Source organism: Calliphora vicina, chromosome 2 (assembly GCF_958450345.1).
Source record: "Calliphora vicina chromosome 2, idCalVici1.1, whole genome shotgun sequence".
Taxonomy (NCBI): Eukaryota; Metazoa; Arthropoda; class Insecta; order Diptera; family Calliphoridae; genus Calliphora; species Calliphora vicina.
Window position 1 is genome coordinate 18,260,875 of NC_088781.1, and position 19,193 is coordinate 18,280,067.

Genomic DNA, 19,193 nt, shown 5'->3' on the forward strand with positions numbered 1-19,193 from the left:
TGTAGTCAGTAATCAAAAACCAATTTTGAAAAATACTTTCCGTATCGGACGATTTCCAACAAAATGGCATCGATTTGTTGTTGAATATTTTGTTATAATTGCATATTTTAGCATATTATGCCTTTATGCGCATATAATTAGCATATTTTAAAATTTTATTGGGTATATTACTTAAAAATAAGGTATTTTTTTTAAATTTGTATCTTTTATTTTGAAACATTTGTACAATATAAATTTATTAAAAGTATTGGCCATTGTTAGCTATGATATTTTCCCAACTTTCTGGCAATATTTGGATTCCGAACCAAAAGAACTGCTAAAATCTCTTGAGGCCAAGAACGAATCAAGCCAATATCGGATACTCTGTTCTAAAGTGATCGTATCCCAGAGAGAGCGTTCTGCATCGATCAAAAGAAATAGTGGTCGGACGGTGCACGGTCTGGACTAAAGGCGGGTGAGGCAAAACTTCCCAAACACTTATTTCTAAATAGTTGTTAACAGATATTGCAACATGTGGACTAGTGTTGTCATGATGAAATGTTACGGTTTCATGTCTGGCCGCATATTCTGGACATTTTTCGGAAAATGCTTCCTTTAAACGAATCTGTTGCGTTCGGTACATTTTCAGGACCCTTTTGGTTCCACCATATACAGAGCATTACCTTAGCGCCATGAAGGCTTTGTTGGCCGGGCTACACATACAATATCTTACGCTTCGGGTTATCATAATGGATCCATTTTCATCGCAAGTAATGATTCGGTGCAAATATGATTTTCCTTTATACCGTTCAAGCATCATTTCGGATATGCAAAATTCAAGCTCTCTCGGCTTCAATTCGTATGGTACCCAATTTCCCTGCTTTTGAATGAATCCTGCTGCTCGCAAACATTTTGAAATTGCTGCTTGAGTAGCTGCCAATGATTTTGCAAGCTCTTGTTGAGCTTGACAACAATCTTCATGGAGAAAAGCCTCCAATTATTGGTCTTGAAATTGTTTTGGCTGGCCGAATAAACCATCTCTCACACGTTGAAACCGATTAAACACATTCACCATAAGCTTCGTTGAGCAATCGGTGTGCTTCAGTGGAACTTTTTTCAAATTAAAAAAGTAAAGCAAAACTTCCCGCATATGACGCTTTGTTGCCACACAATTTGACATGTTTAGTAACTAAGTTAGAATAAATTACAGATCTGTACCCTTCAAAATGACATATAAGTTATTAAAAACAAAAACCGCGTTCAAAAGATACGTCATCTATTGTAAATTCCTCATTTTTAAGTCAAAACAAGTAAGAAAGTAAGTGATTCTAAGTCGATCGGTATACTTTAAGGTGGGTGTTAGACTAATATTTTTGGGCGTTACAAACATCTGCACAAACGCATTATACCCTCCCCACTATGGTGGTGTAGGGTATAAACAGGAATTTTAAAATCCTTTTTTTAATTTGAGTGCATAATTATCTATTAATATATATTTTGGAGTATATTTTACATTTTATAGTGAATATTTCTGCATATTTTTGAGCATATTTTTCGTTTTATAGTGCATATTTTCGTTTTTTTTCATGCATGAAAATCTCAGCCCCGATAATAATATACTATTAGTTGTTGCTGCCATTTCGACAATAACAACTATTGTAGAAAATTGTCGGATGTATGTATGTATCTATCTAAATGTGTTTGTGTGATAGCTGGTGTTGTTTTTGTGTGTTTATTTAAGAAAAGGAAATGAACTAGATTTAAATGTACGAGTATCTATTTAGGGTAATTTTTAATTATTACGTCTCTATAGATGTTTTCTCCAAATATGGCAATGAAATTGATACATTGTCTAAATGAATGAATGAATGTTTGTATTTGTATTCAATTTTGAATTTGGAAATTTCATACTGTGAAATAAATTTATTATTTAAATTTGTTAATTGCTTTCGAAAATTATATGTTTATAAATCTCGAGATGTATAATAACTGAATGAATAAATTATATGTATGTTAATAAACAAATGTGTATTAGGCATAATCACAAGTTATTTTAGAACTTAATTATCTATTAAAACTAAGTATTTGGAAAATAATAAAACAATAAATAAACCTAACCATTAAAGTGTGTAAAAAGTGTTGTGGGATGATGTATACGCTTTAGGCTTGATAACATTTAAAGATTGTATCGAGTAACGTTTGAAAAAGTAACTGCCTGTTTTAACCAATTAAAGATTCAAATGTCTCCTTTGAATATTTGGTCATTCCTTATATTGTATCAGTTGCGGTTAGTAAAGCTTCCTTCGTGATATATTGCTATTGGAATCCATAATTTCCGATCTAAAATGATCTGGCATTTGGATAGGCCACTTCAAAACACGTATCTCATTGGTATCTAACCACTTGGTTACAACACCAGAAGTGTGAGTTTGGGGTAATTGTAGGAATCTCCAAAGTATTCCAAAGAATTTCCTCAGGATATGGATACGTAAGATCGTTTAAAATGGATCTGTATTAAATTAGTATATTTTATTATATAAATTGGACCCAAACCTTGCTCTGTGTACTTGAGATCCAGTCTATTTTTCTTCCGCCGTTTGACAAATGTTCTCCAAATATTGCCTTTAAAATTGTATTTGGATTTAGTCGAGAGAACAGTATTCCATTTGTGTCTAGACCTGATTAAATGTTCTTTGCCAAATTGTATACGAGCAGTACGATTTTTTAGAAGAGGTTTTTCCGCATGGCGATTGCAACCAAGACCAGCCTCATTTGCACTGCGGCTAACAGTTCGAGAACTAATTTCCAATTTTAGGTTATTGATAACCTTCAGGAAGTAATTTTTGGAAATTTCTTAAACTCTCTTGACTTAAAAATGCTGGATCTACAATAGATGGCATATCTTTTGAACGCGGTTTCTGTTTTTAATAACTTATATGTCATTTTGAAGGGAATATATCTGTCATTTATTCTTATTTAGATATTGACCATTAGTGTAAACAACAAAGTTTTTTTTTAGCTTCGAAAATATCGAATTTTATACCAACAAAGCGTCATATGCGAGAAGTTTTGCTTTACTTCTTTAATATGAAAGAAAGTGCCGCATAAGCACAACGATTGCTCACCAAAGCTTATGGTGAATGTGTTCCATCGGTTTCAACGTGCGAGAGATGGTTTGTTCCGTTCAGAAGTGGAGATTTTGAAACGGAAGACAAAGTCTGGCCAGCCAAAAAAGTTTGAAGACCAAGAATTGGCGGCATTAGTCCATGAAGATTGTTGTAAAACTCAATAAAAGCTTGCAAAATTATTGGGAGCTACTCAGGCAGCAATTTCATAATGTTTGCGAGCAGCAGGATTCATCCAAAAGCAGGGAAATTGGGTACCATACGAATTGAAGCCGAGAGACCTTGAAAGACGATTTTACATGTTTGAAATGCTGCTTGAACGCTATAAGAGAAAATAATTTTTGCACTGAATCATTACTTGCGATGAAAAATGGATCCATTACAATAGCCCGAAGCGTAAGAGATCGTATGTGCAGCCCAGCCAACCAGCCGAATTGACACCAAAGCAAAATATCAATGGCGCTATGTTAATTGTCTGTATTTGATGCGACCAAAAGGATCCTATTATTAGCTGCTAAAATCTGGCCAGACCATCACAGAGAACCTGTACCGAACACAACTGAATCGTTTGAAGCGAAAAACAACCAGAATATACGGCCAGACATGAAACCGTAATATTCCATCATGACAACACTAGGCCACATGTTGCAATACCTGTTTAAAACTATTTAGAATGAAGTGGTTGGGAAGACCTTGCCCCGTCCGATTACTATTTGTTTTGATCGAAGCAGAACGCTCTCTCTATAGTACGCTTCACTTTGGAACAGAGTATCCGAAATTGTCTTGATTCGTTCTTGGCCTCAAAAGATGAGCAGTTCTTTTGGCTCGGAATCCATATGTTGCCAAATGTATGGGAAAGCGTCACAGCTAACAATGGCCAATACTTTGAATAAATGTATATGAAATGATTCAGTAGACAAGCTATTTTAAAACATCTCGCATTTTTAAGTCATACCCCCATTAAATTAACTTGTTTAGAGTAGTTTTATCAGGTCTTCCTCCCAAATGTTTAGTAAATGACTCACGATTTTATTTATCAAAAACCTTTCCATTCTATTATCACTCATTGTATATGAAATTTGGTCGACCGTTAGAAAACTCGAATTCTTCATCACATAAATCGGCTACTAGTTATAACTGCATTTCCTTACTTGTTCGTTAAATAATTCCCTTAAAAATTCCATACAAATTTATTGATCTAGCAAAATAAATCCAATTCATAGAATACAATTTCGTTTTACTTATTTCTGTTAGTAATATTTAAAGCCTTTAAACCTTAAAAAAAAGAAAGAAAGAAATGAAAATAACCTAAAACATGTTTCGGTCATTTTGTTTTTTTTTTTCATTTTGTACATAACAGAAGATGTCAATGGAATTTACATACCGTTCCACTCATACCCTTACAAAACATACAATACATAAATACATACATTCGAGCAAGTAAGACTACCAGAATTAAGCATAAAATTGTATGTCGATATTTTAAATATTTAATAAAACACCAGGCAACAAAAAAAAAAGAAAGAATAAATAAATAAATACAAAATAAATAAAGAACCGCAGAGTACCAAATGTTTCACTTGGAAAACAATGAAAATTGTCTACTTAAACGTGTGGCAGGCAACAAGAAACAACGAAATATGAAACAAACACACAGAGTGACAACAGAAAAAAAAGTAACGTTATATGTAGTAGGAAAGGGATGTTAAAGGAAGTGAAATGGATGCTAGAAAGAGAGAGAGCGAGAGAATACAAGTGGTAAATGAAGAAAGAAAGCAAACATAAAGTTCATTGTTTTCCATATTACAACACTTTTAACCTAATTCTAACATATTAACACAAGTTTAACATACATCCACTCACACAAAATCGCATGTATGAACATAAAATATCCCAGTAAGCAAACATTTATTTGTGTACCTTAAGTTTCCCTATTCCTGTTGATGCACTGCGGATTAATGGAGATATCTTAATGAAATATTTGACCAAAACATCAATATTCGATCTAATGCGAAACAAATCGAAACTTTTTTTAAGGAACTACCAAATTGCAGAGCACGTTTCAATTAACTAGAGTTTTTCTTAACAAAAAACCTTCCAGAAACTGTTTTTCTGGAAGGTTTTAACAATAACATATAAGTCCTCGAGTTTAAGCTATGAGAAACAGGTTTAGCTTCTCTTTAAAAATTCCACAATCAATGTTTTTTCTTATAAAAGTTTCGGAATACTGGCCGAAAATTGAATTTTGGTATTTAGCACCTAAGCAATGAAATACAATTTTAGCTTGATGGTTTTGTTAATCTTCAACGTTCTTTATATAGCAGCTAAAACTACAAATTTTATACTCGGTTTCATTGAGGTACTGGCCAAGGAATGGAGGTACTTCTGGGCCAATTGAATATGTGAGGGGTATCATGGTCTTTCCGGCACCAGTAGCTATAAAGCATGTTGCTGCATCCCGACATCAGTTGTGTCAGAACTACTTTTGTAGTATTCTTTATGTATCCTGCACATGCGTCTGTTTGTTTTTCTAGTATACCAGAAGGTCCTGCCTAACATGCCACAGCGGAGAGTTCTGCTGTGTGCTGTCGAATCTCCGATGACATCCTAGAAGGAACAATTTTGTTTGGGTAGTTGGTATTCCGAGGTTATTTACCTACAGCCCGTGACAGTCCTTAAGGCTAATTCTTCACTGGAACCCAATAATTGATCACTGACCGATCATCTTATAGGAAGCAAACGTGGTTTCTTTATCCATATTTCGCAATTTGTGCATGATTTCAGAAAGGCTTCACCCAAAATTTGTGTTTGGTTTATTCCCAGAATAAGCTTTGCATTCTTCGTGCAGCTATTGAAGAGTGTTACCGAATAATTCATTGGTGATAGTTGCAGTGATGGAGTTGTGAATAGGTCATTGATGCTGTAACCCGTCGCCATAATGCTGCCGTCGTCCGCATACGAAACCACATCTACTCCCAGTGCGGGGAGATGTTGAAGTTAAACAGGATTGACAAGAGCTTAACTCTACAAGGTTGTGAGGGTTTGACTCTAAACCAGAGATGCGCAAAAATAAATCTCTCACCAACACATTCAATTCTTTATTTTATTCAGTGCACCTACAAACACACAAATACAAAAACTGAAAAAATAAAGAAAAAGTCATACACCAGTGCTCATGCGTATTCTTAGTTGTCTCGTTGAGTGGACAACGACTACTAAAATGTAAGAGCATAAGAATACTTATGATTTGATTTTCGACAACTGTGGTATGGGCTGCGCATGTCTGCTCTAAACGAATGATGGCTACTCAGATAGTTTAGGATCCATTTTTACATGTTGTTGGGCGTTATGGACTGCAGAATATTGTGAAAGAGTGTGGCATGACAGGCAGTGACGAAAACCTTCGACAAGTTTTGCACCAACAAGATAGTCCTTTCACAAGGCCTCTGCTGGTTTAATCCCTGTGAAATCTGACTGACAGTGGCGTTTAATGCTGTGGTGGGGCTAAGCTATATCCGCAATCCATGCTTGAAATGTGGTGCCGGTAGCTGATAGCCTTTGCGTCAGGTGCCAAGGGAGATCTCAGCCTGTGGGATTTTACCGTAGTCGCATCCTTTTCAGATTTGAGGATTGGAATGACTCTAGCCTTATCATGTGGTGATTTTGACAAGGAATACAAAGATTGCCCAGGCTAGCGAAAAAGTTTGAAGACCAAGAATTAGAGGCATTACACGATGAAGATTGTTGTAAATCTCAACAAGAACTTGCTAAATAATTGGAAGCTAATCAAGCAGCAATTCCAAAACGTTTACGAGCAACATGATTCATCCAAAAGCAGGGAAATTGGGTAACATTCGAATTGAAGCCAAGATACCTTGAAATACGATTTTGCATGGCCGAAATTATGCATTACTTGCGATGAAAAATGGATTCATTACGATAACCCGAAGCTTATGACATCGTATTTAAATCCCGACAAACCAGCCGATTCGACACCGAAGCCAAATATCCATAGCGCTAAGGTAATTCTCAGTATTTGGTAGGAGCAAAAGGGTTCTATCGATTATGAACTGCTGAAATCTGATCAGACCATCACAAGCAACCTATACCGAACGCAACATATTCATTTGAAGCGAGCATTGACTGAAAAACGAACAGAATATGCGGCCACATGTTGCAATGCCTCACCCGGTCCAGACCGTGACCTATTCAACTACTATTTATTTCGATCGATGCAGAACGCTTTCTCTGGGATACGCTTCACTTTGGAAAAGAGTATCCGATATTGGCTTGATTCGTTCTTGGTCTCAAAATACGAGCAGTTCTTTTGGCTTGGAATCCATATGTTTCCAGAAAGATGGGAAAAGTTCATAGCTAACAATGACCAATACTTAAAATAATTTTATATTGTACAAATGTTTCAAAATTAAACTCAAAAAATTTAAAAAAATCCCGCATTTTTGAGTCATACAGCCAATTCTACTCTACTATAGCCTTATCATCATTCAAAACTGACGTATCACTGCTTTTGTGCGGATTTTGGGCTGGAGTCATCATTGGACCATTCTTCTTCGATGAGACTGGTAAATCATGATGAGGGCTGTTATTGGAACTCGAGACATTTTTGATAAATTATAATATTGAATAATTGTTAATAAAATGTTTTCAATACTTATTTTCTTTACGAGGGATACTACTAATGTTTTGAGTTATGACAACATTGATGAAGATAAACTTCACAAAGTTTAATGTTGTTATTAATGCTTTTTATAGAGACTTGACTAATTTAAATGAGACGATTGTTTTCCCAAATTATTTGGACAATAGTGTGAAGATAATTGAGCTTTGATCATATTTTGCATGTTTTCCGAAATCAATCGTGTTCGGCATTCAATCCTATAGAAATTTATTCCACTACTTTTGTGTGTTTCAATAAATATCGATGATGTTTGAGTACTAACATTGCAACATCATAATGTGGTTTGTAGTGAATTTATTTAATGATTAATAAATCATTATTCTCAATTTAATACCCAAAGTTCTGTGTTTGCTGGGATACTACAAATACAACATTAAACTTTATAAATACATATGCAGGTATGTATTTCAAAAATACCTTTAAGTGAATGCATGAATATAGAAGTTTAAAAGAAGCGAGAGAGAACAATTTGTAGTATTTCCTGTTTTGAGACTGTTTTGAAAGCAGCAGCAACAACAATAATACACAGTTAAAGGCAAACGATAAAGAAGAAAGGAAAAAAGAAAATAACGGCAAACGGTAAATTTGTGGTAAAAAGAAAAAAAACTATTGAAATGGTAAGAATAGGATTATATTTCTTTTTTGAAAAATTCTAAGAAAATTATTCGTAAAAATGCAACTGTTTTTGGTTAAACTCTAAAACGAAAAAAATAACGATAAATTAGGAATTCGTTAAATAAAAAAAAAAAAAACCAACAAGAAAATATACGAATAAATTTCTGCACGAAAAACTACACGCAAATAGAAACAATGGAAAAGAGAATTTCAATTGAGTTTTACTTATGAAAGCAGAAAAAAACAATTGCAATTGCCATCTTTGCATATTGTGTTTTAAAGCACATAAAAAAGTGATCGAACGGTTTTTCAAGAGCTTGAAATTGAAAATCTAGGGAAGTAAGAACGGATATTGGTGCAGTTGGTTGAAGCATGAAAAAAAAACTTAATACTAACATTGGTCATAGGTTTGATATCACTAGAGCAATGGTCGGCACTCATAAGCACCAGCAGCCGAACATAATTGTTTCGGCCTGTAAACAACAATTATAACATTAGAAACAAAAATCACAATCAATAACAGCTAAGATTACAACAGAGAAAGAAAATGGATGTTATTATAATCCTAGATTCATATTCAGTTTATGCCGACCACTGCTTTGGAGTATAAAGACATGTAATTCAACCTAGAGGAAAATAATTTATATGAAAGATCTACACTTTATCTCTTAGATTGATTATAAACTAATGCATTTAATAAATTTCAACATTTTGACATGAACAAGCAGCCAACCGTTTTCGATCACCAAACATTTAAAAATTCCATTTCAAATATGTATGTAAATGTTTTGTTATGCTTAATACAGCATTGTCTCTTTAACCTGGATCAGTGGCGCATTCATTTCGTTAAGGAATTTTTTCAACAAATATTTATTTAGGGTTGGCAAAATTTGCGTTTATACACTATTCCATTTATGACACTGTTGACCTAATTCTAGTTTTGTTTTTCTTTCGTCATAAGCTAGAACAAAAATCCCATAAACTATATAAACAAAATACATTGGTTTTTTTATTTTTTTTGTACAAACTGTTGTCTGTTGCCATACCCACTGTACGTTTCACGTACGTCTTTTTAAACAATGAAATATAACCAACCCAACCATATAGAATAAACAAGCAAACAATATTAGCAGCCAGCTAGGGAAGTGATAGCAACAACAGCAGAAAAAAAAATCAATTTTTTGTGCCATATAATTGTCGAAGTGAATGCAATATTGATACTCTATATTGGGGAAAGGAAGTGTGTTGAATTTGTTGTAAAGTTTGTAACAAATTTTAGAAGAGTAGATTTGGAATTACATTTTTTTGGCTGTCGGGAAATAAACTCTCAGTCTAGGGAAAAATATTTCATATTATATGTCTAATGTCCCAAAAACAGAGCATCGCATATGACAGGCGGTTAAAAGCTTCCAACCCTTTAAATATACAGGTCCTGATGGTATCATGATGGATACTCTAACGCCATTGCTCATGATAATTTTCAGGGCCTGCTTGGGCCTGTCTCATTTCCCATCAAAAGATTGTCTTCATCTCCTAAGCTGGGAAAATATGTATATCATACCATGACAAACGACTTCTACTTAAAACTTTGGTAAGAATTGATGTGTATATGATATCACTCTCAGACCAGGTACGCTGTGGGGAACCCAACTCTCAGCGATCGAATGTTCCGATCACACGATGGGCAGTTAAAAGTAGCTTTCCCTTTGTCCAGTTCCTGATGGTATCATTACAGCGACCTTACAGGAGAACATTGATAATGAAACTCCATAGCTCCTGACAATCTTCAGAGCCTGTTTCAGTGCTATGTCCCATCAAACTGGACAGCAAATGACTTTAAATCAATCAGCCGCTTCTTCTTCAGTATGCTCAATATTCCTAAACGAAGGTTAAATCTACCAAAACTGGGCTACACTTATTATATTTTTTCTCTCCATTACCCCACTTGGGGGCATTTGGCTTCCACAAAGCATCTCCATCTTATACGAATTGTATCAGTTTAAAGGGTTGTTGTTCCAGCTAAGTAGATGATTGGTCTGCTGTAGCGGGTCTTCGGATACATGTATGATGTTGCCATAAGGATTCAATCGATTGTTATTATTGCCTTGTGTCAGTTTCGTTAATCGGTTGTTGATCCAGCTAAGTAGATGATTGGTCTGCTATAGCTGGTCTAGGATAATGGTGCTGCCATCTGTCGTTGCCTAGAAACAACGCCCTCTGAGTATTTGGTGTATTTAGTGTATTTAGTGTATAAACTCAGGACTTGCTCAAGTAAACTTGACGTGTGTGAACCATCACTAAGGAATACACTTTACTCGTCTGACTTTAACTACGTCAAACCTGAATCGGTTATGGAAATGGATCCTGCGGTCATTTAATTTGTTGAAAAACTCTTCAAATACAGACGTATGAAATCTACTCTAGACGCCTTGAAATGTAAATCATCCACAAACCATTTTTAATGAATAGATTTTTCTTTTTTTTAAATTTCAGAAATTTATCACCGCCAACAATAATAAATAATTTCCAGAAAACTGACAAGAATCCCAGTTAATGAAAATTGGGAATTTTCGCTTCGGGTTATCGTAATGGATCCATTTTTCATCGCAAGTAATGATTCGGTGCAAAAATGATTTTCTACTATAGCGTTCAAGCAGCATTTCAGACATACAAAATCGTATTTCAAGCTCTGTCGGCTTTAATTCGTATGAATCCTACTGCCCGCAAACTTTTTGAAATTGCTGCTCGAGTAGCTTCCAACGATTTTGCAAGCTTTTGTTGAGTTTGACAACAATCTTCATGGAGTAATGCTTCCAACTCTTGATCTTCAAACTTATTTTAGCTGGCCTGGGCGATCTTGGTCTTCCGTGTAAAAATCACCCCTTATATGTAATTTTAAACGTTATTAAATAACCAAGTTGTTTTTGCTTCGAAAATTTCGAAAAAAGTGACGCTGAAACATAGCGATTTCTCATCAAAGCTTATGGTGAATGTGTTCCATCGGTTTCAAAGTGCAAGACATGGTTTGTTCGGTTCAGAAGTGGTGATTTTGACACGGAAGACAAAGATCACTCAGGCCAACCAAAAATGTTTGAAGACCAAAAATTGGAGGCATTACCCAATGAAGATTGTTGTCAAACTCAACAAGAGCTTGAAAAACCATTGGGAGCTACTCTAGCAGCAATTTCAAAACGTGCTCGAGGGTTCATCCAAATACAGGGAAATCGGGTACCATACGAATTTAAGCTGATAGACCTTGAAAGACTTTTGTATGTCTGAAATGCTGGTTGAATGCTATAAAAGCAAATCATTTTGGCACCGAATCATTACTTGCAAATGGATCCATTACGAAAACCCGAAGCGTAAGAGTTGAAGCCCTGCCAACCAGCCGAATCGACACCAAAGACAAATATCCATGGCGCTAAGGTAATTTCCTGTATTTGGAGTGAGCAAAAGGGTCATATCTATTATGAGATGCTGAAATTTGACCAGGCCATCACAGGGAACCTTTATCGAATGCAACTGATTCGCTATGCAATACCTGTTACTATTTAGAATGAAGTGCTTAGGACGATTTGCCACACCCGCCTTATTGTCCAGACCTTGCCCCGTCCGAATACTATTTGTTTCTATCGATGCAGGACGCTCACTCTGGGATACGCTTCACTTTGGAACAGAGTATCCGGAATTGGCATGATTTGTTCTTGGCCTCAAAATATAAGCAGATCTTTCGGCTCGGACTCCATATATTCTGATAAAATAAATAATTTTCCAAATCATCTTAGTTTCATGCAAATTTGATTGCAATCTATTAGGGTTTTTGAAATTCACTATTTACACTTGTTTTCCAATAATTCCTTTTAACAATTGTCATAAATAAACTCACGTTTATAAGCCAATGACTGAAAGGCAGCTGTGTCTTAAGGGTTCAATTAAATTTCTATAATAATTTATTGTTTATATTCTTTTATTGTGGTAAAATTCCTTTTGTCGACCAAAAGTTCAACATTAAAATTTAAAATGAATCTTTAAACACAATTCCAGAGTTGTGCAAAAAATTAATTTTATTTAGCTTTGAAATTATTTTAATTGTAAATGTACTAGTGTCTGCAATAGTTTAGTTTATTTTTAATTATTGAAATAACATTGCAGTTTCCTAATTCACCTTTTAGTTATTGCTGTTGTTTATTTTTGCAAGCATTTTTTTTATAATTTCTATTCGTTTTTGTTTTGTATGCTTTTGTATTTTTTTAGACTTTAATTTGTGCCTTCATTACGACCACAAAAATAAAATTGTGGAGAACTTAACACACAGAAAAAGAAAAACGACACAATTTTCACTTGCAACTTCACTTGAAAAGACAACCAACAAACCAGACACACATTCCGCACACACACAATTCTTTTACTGCCACTTCTTCGTCATGGACTACACTCACTATTTTTTTCATTTTTTTTTTTTTTGTTTTTTTGCCCATCTGTCTGTTACATACTTCCTCCAGTACTCCACGATACAATTCGTCTGTTTGTTTGTTACATTTTTTCTACTGCTTCTAACAAATTCACTGAAAAAAAAACACAGCAGCAACATCAACAACAACAACAAACAAATGAAAAACAAAAGAAAAACTTGTGCTTTTTTGCCCATTTTTATTGGGTTTGTTGTGTTTTGTAGTTAGGAAAAACTTATGTTTTACTTTTCATACATTTATAACGTCGTACAATAATGCTGATTATGTTTAACCCACTAAGGTCCGGTATTTTAGCTTAAGAAACAAACAAACAAGTGACTTTTTGACCTCTTGAAGTATCAAATAGAGGAGATGATACCTATAACTCAATTTCATAGAAAACGAGTTTCCAGATACTTGGATCGAAAGGTAGTTCCCAGAAACCTTACTATATCCAGAAAGATTAATAGTGTCCTGATTTCTAATTCACAAACAAAAAATCCCTACTTTTTGCTAATGGCGCATTCACTTGCCATGTGGTGGCTATGTGAATCGGAATTTAGAAAAAAATAGGAATTGAAAAATTGTAAAACATTGTTTTACAAAAAATTTAAAAAAAAATTGTTAAGAAGCGTACGATTGGGATAGATTAACGTAAAGAAAAAATACGAAGGACAATTATGAAATTAAAAATTGTTTGAATATTTTCAAAATAATGATTATTGATTATATTGAAGAAACCAAAAAATACAAACAGCTGTTAAAATGTTCGTAACACAGATCCGCAAAAAGCAACTAAAAAGCGATTTTTCATAAAATTTATTTGTGTTAAGGATAAGTCTCAAAGGTTTCTCAAGTCTAAACAGAATTTAGAATTTCACATTTAAAATTAATTGATTAAAAATAAGAATAAAATGTTATAATTTTCGTCGTATTGATCATGTAAATGCAATAAGTAACTCACAAACGACTTTTCATCACATTGCTTGTGTTAAAGAAAATTCTCAAAGGTTTCTCAAGTCTAAACAGAATTTAGAATTTTACATTAAAATTTAATTGATTTAAAATAATTAAAAATATGAATAAAATGTTATAATTTTCGTCGTATTGATCATGTAAATGCAATAAGCAACTCAAAAACGACTTTTCATCACATTGCTTGTGTTAAAGAAAATTCTCAAAGGGTTCTCAAAGCCTAAGCAGAGGTTGTAATTTTATATTTGTATTTAATTGACTTAAATGAATTAATTAATAAACAATAAGCAACTTACAAACGACTTTTCATCACATTGTTTGAGTTAAAGAGAATTCTCAAAGGTTTCTCAAGCCTAAGCAGAAGTTGTAATTTCACATTGAAATTTAATTGACTTAACAAAATTAAAATGTTATAAATTTCTTCAAAATCATCATGAAAATGCAAAAGGAAACTGACAAATGACATTTTATCACATTTATTGAGTCATAGATAATTCGCAAAGATTTCTCAACTCTAAATACGTATTTTAATTTGATTGACTTGAAAAAAAATAAAAATTTTATTTTTTCAATCATGCTCAAATCTAATATTAAATTTTAATAAATGTAAAATTAGTCAAATTCAAAATACATTTTTAAAATTTGGTTTTCCTCAATTTTTACAATCATTCTCAAACTTTAAGTCAGTCAGAGTTAAAAATGTCTCAATTTGATAACAAATGTTATTATAAAATCATTATCAAATTTAATATTCAATTTTAATTTATTTAAAACTATTAGCATTTACTAGTAGCTTCGCCCGGTAGCATTTACTAATGTTAGTTCTTCAAGTTTCTCCAACCCACATTCACCTGCCTGTTCATATTTATTTGCAAATAAAATATCTAAATTTGTACTGCATACTTTAGGGAGCTTTTTTTTATTACATTTGACTGGACTCAAAAAAAAATTCCGAGTTTTATACAGAATTTCTACTGAAAATTTCGAATCGAATAAAAAAAATCAGCCAACTCGCTCCAGCCGTTCTCACGTGATGCCATTACTAACATGGACCATTTCATTTTTATATATATAGATAGATAGATTACTCAAAAACAAAATTAATTTTGAAAATTAAAAATCATTCTCAAACTACAGTAAAAACTGGATTATACAAAAAACAACTGACAAACGACTTTTCTTCACATAATACACACAGATCGGAAACTCTCCTGTCAAAGAGCTAACTTTGTTGTCAAAAACCTAAGTGGTGAGAATCTATTAGTAAAAAAACTATGTGAAACAACACTCGAATTTGTAACTTTTTTGAGTAATTTTTTATTAAAGTTTTTTCTAGTTCCGCCCTATGTGCATTTTCTCTATGGCTCTAACAAATACATAAACAATATTATTGCAATTTATGTAAAATTTCTCAAAGTCAAAATGAATTTTAAAAATTTGCATTTATTCTATTTTAAAAATCATTCTCAAACATAAAGACTAGACTGACTTTTGCAAAAATCAATGAAAAAGGGTAGAATTTTAAAAAATCTCAAGCTGATATCAAACCTGAATATAAAGTAGTTTGAAAATACAATGTAAACTTTTTCAAATATTCATTTAATAGCTCACAATTCCAAAAAAATCTTAAGAAATAAAAAAGAATCAGAACATAATTAAATTCTGAAAAAGAAAACCAACTAAAAAGTATTCATTATTATGGCATTGACCAAACAATGGACACTAAATTTTACAAGTTTTACAAAAAGTTTTCAGGGCTTTTAGGGACTCAGTATTTTGTTGGATATCCCTTGTTTTTATACCCAACATCAATAGAGATGGGGGTATAATGATTTTGTTATTCCGTTTATAACAGATCAAAATCTTTGTCGCAGACCGACATTAGTATATTTATTTTGGGTTCTCATACGATTCTAAAACGATCTAGCTATGTCGGTCCGTCTGTCTGTTGAAAACACGATAGGGCCCAAACGAAAGGATCAAGCTGGCTGAAATTTTCAACAAAGTTTGTTTGGTATTGAAATATTGGTTTATGATTTCACCTAGTCCCCATTGAAATTTTCCACCGGAATACTGTTTGAGCAGTTATAAATATGTTTGCAGCAATCCGGATAAAATTTTGCACGAATTAATTCTAAGTACTCTAAAATTATACTGCCTTTTTTTGTAGAAATAACAGCTTCTTTAGCGGGGCGATAGCAATCATAACCAGCCTCATTTGCCATGCGGCTAATAATACCTCCCGGGGAGTAATTTTTGCAGAATTTCTTAAACTCTCTTGCTATTAAATTATCTTGTCTTGGATTAGTTGTACAAGGTCTTCCTCGCAATGTTGGGTTTTTACAGTGCTTGTCCAACGAAATATTTTTATAATTTTTTTTTAACTGAATGGTAAACACAGATTTTTTTGCGTCAATCGAGCACTAAAAACGCTAAATATTTTGGTTTTTAAATTTTCGCAAATCTTGAAAACTAAATTTAAGGAATATAGATTTCAAAAGGTTGCCATTGTATTGTCACTCTCTGTATATTCTGGGCTTTTTTTGAATTTTTTTTTTTATAAACTATGATTTTTTTGGCACAGATTTAATATTTTGTTTACAATTTTCTCCACTTTAAGCTAGCTACACATTATGCTGAAGCAAACAATCCACATTCATTCTGCCACATTTGTATGATTATTTTTTTTTTTTTGTAATAAAAATCTCTTTTTCCCCATAAATATCCATTTATTTCTTTCAATTACTCTCTGCACACGTAAAACTAAATAAATTTTTAAAAGTTATTATTACGTTCCCATTAAGACACACTTGATTCGTCAAGTGTTAATATGTGTGTATGAAGTGTACTTGGATGTTTTTAATATTTTTTGGAAGAATTTTCCAAAAACCAAACCAAAAGGAAATGAAAATAAAACAACACAACACAAGATAATATAAGCTTAATAACCCCATTTATGATTTTAGTATATTATGATATTGTAGCGAATTGTATCTCATTAAAATCGTAGAAGTTTTTAATTTTCACAAATATTTATTATTGATAAGTGAAAGATAATAATCGAGAAATTTATACTTTATTTATCGAGGAATTGAATATAAAAGCAAAGTCAGCATTCTCTATTTTTTCTTTTTTAAAAAAAATATAAATTAATGGCCATTTGAATATTGTTTCATTGCATATGCTCATTCTCATTCGGTTTTGAAATATTTTAGTGTAGATGGATGACATTTTTGATACAGCAAACAGGAGGACTAAAAGATAATTTAAAGAGTCGGGACTAAATGATGATCATGTTTGATTTTTTATCCGAATGTGGTGATGTAAATTTAAGAAACATTGAGTAATCCATGATTCATGTAATTAATAAAAATCCAAAATAAAGACAAAATACATACATTGAACATTGATATTTTGAATATAATTGCAATTTAAAATTATGCTTTTAATTGCTGCATATTATTTTGAAATTTCAAGTGGGCGTGGCTCTTCCCATACAAAGTAAATAGTAATTATGGAATATCTGGTGAACTCAAACTTTGAAACTGGAAATATGCGTGCCACTTCCCATACAAAGGTAATAGCTATTATTTAATATCTGGTGAACAAAAACTGTGAAAGCCGAAAAACTTCGCGGAATTTCCTTCGCTCTCATTGTGCGTATCTTTGCTGAAAATGGGATGAATTGGATAAATGGGCGAATATTTGCAGACCTATAATTGTGATGGTCTTCAAACTTTTTATGATAAAATGTCTTATCAGTGCATAAAGTCTATTTAATAATGGGAGGGATCGGAACAGATGATGTGGCACCTCCCATAAAAAGTAAATAGTTGTTTATGAATATCTGGAGAACTATAATCGTAAAAGTATCTAAACTTTGTATGAATTAGTTTCTTATCACTGTACGGAGTTTGGCTGAAAATGGGCGGGAATGGATTAGTGGGCGTGGCACATTTTTTCAAATATCTTTTGTACTATGATTGTGAATGTCTTTAAAGTTTATTAGACCAATTATGAAAAAAAATTCCCCGGGAGTTTTTCCTTTGCGTTTTTTCAACATAGAATTTAAATAGGAAAAATGAGAAAAGGGAAAAAACTCCCGGGGAATTTTTTTTTTCATAATTGAGTTGTATATGAATCAATTTCATATTACGACACGATGTTTAACCAAAAAAGGAATGAATCGGATTAGGGGTTGAGTCACCTCCCTACAAAGTAATAAACGATTTTCCTTAAAACTTTTAACCCAACTATTATTTTGATTTTTTTTTTTGGATCAAGTTATATTTGAAATGTATGACAGTTTTTTATGTTTAATGTCAATTATGTTAATTTGTTGTTAATCTGATTAAAATGAATGACGAGAAAAAAGTGCGTACTAAAATTATTAAATATTTTCAACAAAACCCAATATGGTCCTACAAAAAGTTGGCCAAACAATCAATTTTATAAAAAAAATATACCTTCTGCATAATGGATGACGAAACGTATGTTCTGGCAAAATTTTTGAAGCTTCCGGGTCAATATTTTTATGTTGCTGATGCCCGAGGGAATGTTGTAGAAATGTTATGGCAAGCAATATGCAGTTGCCGCAAAAAAAGCCAAACATTTATTACAAAGGGCTCTATAAATACCGAAATTTACATCAATGAATGTTTACAGAATAAGATGCTTCCATTCATAAGACTTCTTAATGTGTCCAATTATTTTTGGCCTGATTTGGCATCCTATCACTATGGTAAGCAAGGTCTTGAGTGGCAAAAGAGCAATAATGTGGTATTTGTTCCAAGAGAGTCAAATACTCCAAACTGCCTGCAGATTTTGGGCTATTGTTTAAAGAGAATTGAAGAGCTCAAAAAAGATGTCCAAAAGTATGGTAGATTTTTAACGGAAATGAACTACTATAAAAACCTGAATGGAAGGGTTTCCAGAAAAGGTTCAGAAATTCATCACTATTGATTAGGAATATAAAAATAATATTTTTAGGAAGTTGTAACAAAAAAAATAAAAACTGTAGTTTTAGTGGTTTGTTTATTATTAACATTTATGTATGTTAAGATTTTTTGATCTCACTCCTTAATAAATTCTAACCGCACAGTTTTGATAACTGAGTTAAGTTCTTGACAGGAGAGTTTCCGATTATGTGTGTTTATTTACTGGTTATATCTCAGCCATTTGTTGACCGGTACTCCTGAATTTAGTAGCAATCGAACTGCGACTATAGCGGATATAATGATGTAAGTTATGTGGTGGCTTCGGAAAGTTGATTTCTACATACAGACGGAAATACGGAAAGATGGAAAGCGATATATCAACTCCGCTATCTATAACGATTGAGAATATATT

General features: G+C 32.9%; 1 protein-coding gene across 1 annotated transcript in view; it reads right to left on the minus strand.

Moving 5' to 3' along the window:
- Nucleotides 1–19,193, minus strand: part of LOC135952524 (UPF0047 protein YjbQ-like) — a 109,989-nt gene that overhangs the window by 90,093 nt on the left and 703 nt on the right. The window lies entirely within an intron of this gene.